The sequence below is a fragment of the Leptodactylus fuscus genome, chromosome 2, assembly GCF_031893055.1.
Source record: "Leptodactylus fuscus isolate aLepFus1 chromosome 2, aLepFus1.hap2, whole genome shotgun sequence".
Taxonomy (NCBI): Eukaryota; Metazoa; Chordata; class Amphibia; order Anura; family Leptodactylidae; genus Leptodactylus; species Leptodactylus fuscus.
The window spans coordinates 183962257-183970117 of NC_134266.1; positions in this window are offsets into that span (position 1 = coordinate 183962257).

Genomic DNA, 7861 nt, shown 5'->3' on the forward strand with positions numbered 1-7861 from the left:
ACACAGAATCGCACTGACCTACTCAATCCCCGTCCTAGGGACAATATAAACAATCAAATCAGAATTATTGGAACATTTGACCATCTGAGTAGAGAAGTAAGATCTATTATTCATTCCAACTGGAACGTATTAAAACTAGATACAGACATTGCAGGCTTGTTGCAGGATATACCCTCTATTACCTTTCGGAGGGGTAGAAACCTTCAGGACAGGCTGATACACAGCCATATGACTCCAATACCTGCAACTACTTGGCTCAATAAAAACGTGCCCAATGGAATGTTTAAATGTGGGAAATGTAAGGCGTGTGATTTTATTAAAACGGGCCCTACGTTCTCATGCGTCTCTACCGGAAAAACATATGATATCCGTAGCTTTGTTAACTGTACTAGTGAGGGAGTGGTGTATGTAGCAACATGTAGCTGCCCTAAGAACTACGTTGGCATGACATCACGCCAGTTACGCCGCCGTATTTTAGATCACATCGGCAACATTAGGCGGAAGGAAGATAGACCTTTAAGCCGACATATTTGGGATCACCATGAGGGTGATATTAATGCTGTACAGTTCCAAGGCATTGAGATTGTTAGACCGAGTCCTAGAGGGGGGGATTTACATCAAAGGATATTACAAAAAGAGGCTGCCTGGATCTACAGGATGCAATCATTGAGCCCTAAAGGGTTAAATGAAAATATTGGTTATACTTGTTTCATTTAGATGTAATCACTTACATACATATAGTCTACCTGCTTGTAGCTATAAAGGGTTAAAATTATTTTCATTCTCCCTTTTGGTTATGTATCTGGCTTTCACTGGTTCATCTAACCAGTTTACCGTACTTGAGATTTGTATGAACGGCCCTTGATACAATTGGAGTGCCATTTAGATTGGGGTGCTGATTTATACATCCCTTGCATACTACATAATGTTTTCGGCATCTCTAGCTTTCTATATTATATGCATACTTACTGCATTACATTAGCAGCAGTTTATACCATCTCCAGCTTGTTATACCATATGCATACTTACCATCACATTAGCAGCAGTTCACACCATCTCCGATATTTGGTTGATCAGTGAGACAATGTACTACAGTATATGATACTAACAACGTGGCTCAGCATTAGTTTGTATATAATGTAGCGACGTGCAGATACTTGTGATTCAATACCTTTGATTACTAATAAAAATAAAGATGGTCAGGGCTATTGTAGATGATGCGATTGGTCTTGTCATATACATGCCGACTAATAAATTATATCAATGATGAGATAGGATAAGCCGGTACATATTTACATGATTATGCTTTACTTACCAGCGAGCTATCACCACGCTAGTGATCTATTTATGATTACAGCGCGAAGGGCTATTAGCGTTACGACATCGGCCCCATGCACACAGCCTCCGTCTCTGTATATGAGCGCGACCAATGATGGAGCGCCACGTCACGGGGGGCGTGAGTGTATGGGCGGAGCTTTGGATTTATATCCCAGAGAGACGCCGCGGTCGGCGGCATATACCAGTACTCCGTCCTACCATACGGGACGGGGGAATTGCGGTTTTTACCGCACTACAACCAGTACGATTGAGTACACTACTCCTCCTGATGACCTGACCCGCAATAGGGTCAAAGAAACGCGTTGAGGGGAATATGCTGGGAGCAGGACTTTAATTTTTCTGCAACAACACTATTGGCTAGGATGTTAGAAATAGTCCAGCCGTACTTGCAATCAGGTCTGAGCTAAAACCAAGCTACTGACCATACAAGTCTAACCCCTGCTTGCATTTAGGGGTGTGTAGTGGTGTAACAGGGATAGTGGAGGCAAGTATTAATAGTATGGTCCTTATTATATGGACATACCTCCAATCTATCAACCCCTGAGCACCATGTGTATTTAGGTGATGGGTGATTTTAGAATCCTATTTTAAGTACCAATATTAAAAGTTAAGTTTTATTTTATTACTCCTTCAGTGAATATATTTGCTTTGAGTAATTACCCCTCAGTGATACACAGTACAGAATACCAGTTTTTTTCTTTTTTTTTCTTTTGTTTTTTTTTAATGTAGATTGTGAGTCCCACATAGAGCTCACAATGTACATTTTTCCCTATCATTATGTCTTTTGGAATATGGGATGGAAATCCATGCAAACACGGGGAGAACATACAAACTCCTTGCAGATGTTTTTTTGCCCTTGGCGGGATTTGAACACCAGGACTCCAGCGCTGCAAGGCTGCAGTGCTAACCACTGAGCCACCGTGTGGCCCCTGGAATACCAGGTTTAATCCTTTTCCCTGCTGGCACTAACTGTGCCTGAATGATTTAGATGCTCCAGCCTGTTAATAATTCAGACACACTACCATACACCAGGATTAAAATGGCAGTCAAGGACCAGCACATAGATTTCTGATTAGCTCAGCAGTTTTCTGGCATGAGTTATAGTAACTGGGTCTGGCCATGGAAATCCCACCCCAGCCTGCCCATGTCAGGAACTGAGAGCACTGGGTCTTGAACCCATGACTTCCTGGATATGTTCTACAGCCTTAGGGTGCGTTCACACGATGTAATGTGCCGCGTGATGTGGCACGTATACGGCGTGTGAGACTTTGCGCGCCGTAAAAGCTCCCATTGATTTCAATGGGAGTTAGGATCGTATACTCCCTGTGATTTTGCGCAAAATAACGCGGCATAAACGATCCTAACCCCCATTGAAATCAATGAGAGCTTTTACGGCGCGCAAAGTCTCACACGCCGTATACGTGCCACATCACACGGCACATTACATCGTGTGAACGCACCCTTAACCACTATGCGATTGAGAAGCCTGTTTGTTCTGTGCTTTGCTTTGTCTAGTCTTTTCCATCGGAGTAATTGGCTTATGGATATCGCCTGCTCTGTGGCCAATCACAGTTTAGCTAGTCCCATATAAACCCACAGCATACTCCATTTTGTACCTGATTACTCTGAGCTTCACCACCACTCTACCGGTCCTGTGAAATGAACTCTGCAACCGTCTGACCATGGTTTCTTCTACTCCTGAGGTACTATTCTTGCATGTCTCACTATTTAAGTACTATACCGTTTGCCTCACCAATTGGACTCCAGATCTGATAACTAGTATCATTACAGCCCACTTTTATAAAACGGGTCAAGTAGTTAGCAGAAGGAACAATATAGCCACATTTGCAGCCATGGACACCAGAGAACTACTGTGCTGCTCTTGCAGTCCTGCCGTGCAGAGTGTCTAGTGCAAGGGTCCCCAACCGGACCAGTACCGAGCCGCGGGGTGTGTTACATCGGTCCGCCTACCGGTGGCAAGGAGTCAGCAGCTGCTGTGGAGCTGGCGAGTGCCCAGGGTTGAGCCAGGACCACAACCCTGATGCTTGGTTGTTGCTCATTGGGATAAGGTGAGCAAAGTGCGGGGTTGAGCCGGGACCCACTGTGTGTCCGGGATTCTAGTACTATGCAGGACATGCAGCGAGTCTTGGCTCCACCCCGCACTCGCCTACCAAACTGAATTCAGCGCACTGTCAGCTTTCCGGCAGTATATAGAACTGCCTGTGGGCAAAATCGTGAAAGGTCCTCTTTAAAATCAGCATGTAATATCTGTTTGATCTGGGATTAGTTTACCTAAAAAAAAAAAATAGAAAAAGCTCAGGGAGTCGGTGCAAATGGGCTGATGGTCATCCATCAGGGGTGTGAACTTGTCAACGAAATATCACAGCTCCATGTGACTTTGGATGTTGGAATGATTTATTACCTGTGATTTCACTGCAGGGGAGAGTGAAGAGGGGAGTGGTACACAGAGAATGTGTTGTTTTTTCCCCCCAGATCTATGGAAAGGGGTGATTTGTTTATTTATTTATTTATTTATTTATTTTTTTGGGGGGGTTGCCCAATACTCTGACCAGCACCCACCTGGTGGGATTTTTAGTTGATGGGCTCTGTCTTGTTTTTGGCTGTTTGACTCATGCACATAATACAGTTTCGCTGGTGCCTGTGTCATCTGGGATTGTATTGTCCATGCTCCAGCCAGCATCTGATGGAGGGAGCTGTGGTTATCTTTTGATATGGAAAAGTCCTCCACACTTTGCACTGAGTCTCAAAGTCAAAAACAAGACAGGAGCAGTCAGTCAAAGGTCCAGGGGTCGCGTGTGACGCAGTTTTTTTTTGGGGAAGAAGGAAGCTCCTGGAATGTAGTCCATCCAGACTCACACACCATGCTACATTTGGGGTTTCTTTGTATATTATGAAAAAACATTTTATTTTTAAAATACAAATAGATCAACAATCTGCAATTCTAGCGGTAAGACTGTGATGAAGGAGACGTTACACTACAAGGTACTGGAGCTTGATTAATAAAGGGAGGCAATTAGCCACAATGCATTGCAGGGGACATTTTGTTATTCTACCTTTTTGGATAGTCCAATAGTTGCACCATTTTTTTTTCTTTTGAAAAGGCTGCATATTAGAAATTGCACTTGGTCTTAAATTGCATATTTAGAAAAATGGCTTTTTCAAAGAAATGATGAATCTATTGGATTAGTAAGTATTACGATTCTTAGTATAAATTCCCCTGCCATCCTTAGTATATTTAATGTACCGCAATTCCCACACCATGAAAGTGGCATGCAATGAAAGAGGTACAAAAACACCTGGAGTTCAAAATAACGCAACCCTGAGATTTGCAACAAATCTGGCATACATTTATTAATAAATCTGCCCCTGTGTGTTTCAGCATTAATTGAATTAGGATAGTATACCTCAGTAATGGCCTTAATTTACTGTGGCTGTGCTTTATAAGTAAAGTTTAGTTTTCTGCCTAAATGAGTGTCCATTGTCACTGTGACTACAAGCCTGGAATACATGGTGCCAGCTTTCACTGTTACAAGGGAATTGCAGTATAATGTCCCAGTATTATGGTACAGAACAAGAAGAGAGGAGTAGATTGACATATAACTTTGTAGGAAGAGACTGTGTATGATTTTTTTTTTTTTTTTTTTTTTCATTTATATCTCTGTTCTTTCTGTGCTGAGAAGTCAAGGAGGCATTCTATCAGTGATTGACTCGAAGTAGGACTGCCTCCTTGACTATGTATCAATTTTTCTCCGCTCCTCCTGCTCTATGACATACTGTTTACAGATTTTTTTTTTTACATTGCCATGTAAAGGATTCCTGTAACATGTTGTTTGTAGCACAGACTGACCCATGCTAGTATTGTCTTAGAGATCTATGCTGCTGTACTGTAAGTTTGGATCACGAGATCAGCTGGGGCAGGTTCTCATTACTGAATAAGGTGAGAATGGTAAGGGTCTATTCGCACAGTTTTTTGGCGAGGATTTTGGCGCTAAATCCGTGTCAGAATCCAGGTGGAAAAAAATGCCTCCCCATAGATTTTTATGGGTTCCGCTAGCTTTTGTTTTTCCACTAGCAGAAAAAAAACTTCATTCAGGCGGATTCCACCTGCAAAAACCAACACAGTCAATGGAAGGTGGAAAATCCACGTGGAGTTGGCAAAAACCACGTGGAAAAAAACGCAAAGAGGGGGCAGATTATGGCGCGTAATCCACGTCATAATCTGTCCCCTCACAATGGTATTCTATGGTGACGACTAGCGGAAAAAAGAAGCGAGCTGCCCTTTCTTCAGGCGGATTCCGCGGCAACCTCCGCAGTCGACTCATTCCTTTGTGCTGAGTCTGGAGGGGGAAACCACGACTGCGACAGTCGTGGCAGGCGGGTTTTGACTCCGGCTCCCCGCGTCACTCTCGGTGCCAAAATACACCCCACCACCCCCTGTGTGAACTAGCCCTAAGACTGCTGTCCTCCAATATTTTTTTTTTCTCTTTGTTAGTAAAACATGGGAAGAAAATCCTTGAAAGGGAAGTAGAAAGCAGTACCATCCATTCCTGGTTTTACCTCCTAATGAGAAAAAGGATTTGCCTTATCTACTAATACCTTCCTTCCACAATTAACATTAATACTAAGCGCCATTCTCGGGTCAAATAACTGTTATCTTGATATAGTGAGCTTAAGCTTTTTCTTTCTCCGCCTTCTCTACAGCCTTCTATAGGCAGGGCTTATACTAAAAATATTTGCTAATACCATTTTCTAGGATTCTATAAGAGTTTCTGGCCGATTGCACTGCCTGGTAAATGCTGGAGTTACATTATGGGATTGTATAAGGATAATCATTAGAGATGAGCGAACACTAAAATGTTCGAGGTTCGAAATTCGATTCGAACAGCCGCTCACTGTTCGAGTGTTCGAATGGGTTTCGAACCCCATTATAGTCTATGGGGAACATAAACTCGTTAAGGGGGAAACCCAAATTCGTGTCTGGAGGGTCACCAAGTCCACTATGACACCCCAGGAAATGATACCAACACCCTGGAATGACACTGGGACAGCAGGGGAAGCATGTCTGGGGGCATAAAAGTCACTTTATTTCATGGAAATCCCTGTCAGTTTGCGATTTTCGCAAGCTAACTTTTCCCCATAGAAATGCATTGGCCAGTGCTGATTGGCCAGAGTACGGAACTCGACCAATCAGCGCTGGCTCTGCTGGAGGAGGCGGAGTCTAAGATAGCTCCACACCAGTCTCCATTCAGGTCCGACCTTAGACTCCGCCTCCTCCGGCAGAGCCAGCGCTGATTGGCCGAAGGCTGGCCAATGCATTCCTATGCGAATGCAGACTTAGCAGTGCTGAGTCAGTTTTGCTCAACTACACATCTGATGCACACTCGGCACTGCTACATCAGATGTAGCAATCTGATGTAGCAGAGCCGAGGGTGCACTAGAACCCCTGTGCAATCTCAGTTCACGCTAATAGAATGCATTGGCCAGCGCTGATTGGCCAATGCATTCTATTAGCCCGATGAAGTAGAGCTGAATGTGTGTGCTAAGCACACACATTCAGCACTGCTTCATCAAGCCAATACAATGCATTAGCCAGTGCTGATTGGCCAGAGTACGGAATTCGGCCAATCAGCGCTGGCCAATGCATTCTATTAGCCCGATGAAGTAGAGCTGAATGTGTGTGCTAAGCACACACATTCAGCACTGCTTCATCAAGCCAATACAATGCATTAGCCAGTGCTGATTGGCCAGAGTACGGAATTCGGCCAATCAGCGCTGGCTCTGCTGGAGGAGGCGGAGTCTAAGATCGCTCCACACCAGTCTCCATTCAGGTCCGACCTTAGACTCCGCCTCCTCCGGCAGAGCCAGCGCTGATTGGCCGAAGGCTGGCCAATGCATTCCTATGCGAATGCAGACTTAGCAGTGCTGAGTCAGTTTTGCTCAACTACACATCTGATGCACACTCGGCACTGCTACATCAGATGTAGCAATCTGATGTAGCAGAGCCGAGGGTGCACTAGAACCCCTGTGCAAACTCAGTTCACGCTAATAGAATGCATTGGCCAGCGCTGATTGGCCAATGCATTCTATTAGCCCGATGAAGTAGAGCTGAATGTGTGTGCTAAGCACACACATTCAGCACTGCTTCATCAAGCCAATACAATGCATTAGCCAGTGCTGATTGGCCAGAGTACGGAATTCGGCCAATCAGCGCTGGCTCTGCTGGAGGAGGCGGAGTCTAAGATCGCTCCACACCAGTCTCCATTCAGGTCCGACCTTAGACTCCGCCTCCTCCGGCAGAGCCAGCGCTGATTGGCCGAAGGCTGGCCAATGCATTCCTATGCGAATGCAGACTTAGCAGTGCTGAGTCAGTTTTGCTCAACTACACATCTGATGCACACTCGGCACTGCTACATCAGATGTAGCAATCTGATGTAGCAGAGCCGAGGGTGCACTAGAACCCCTGTGCAAACTCAGTTCACGCTAATAGAATGCATTGGCCAGC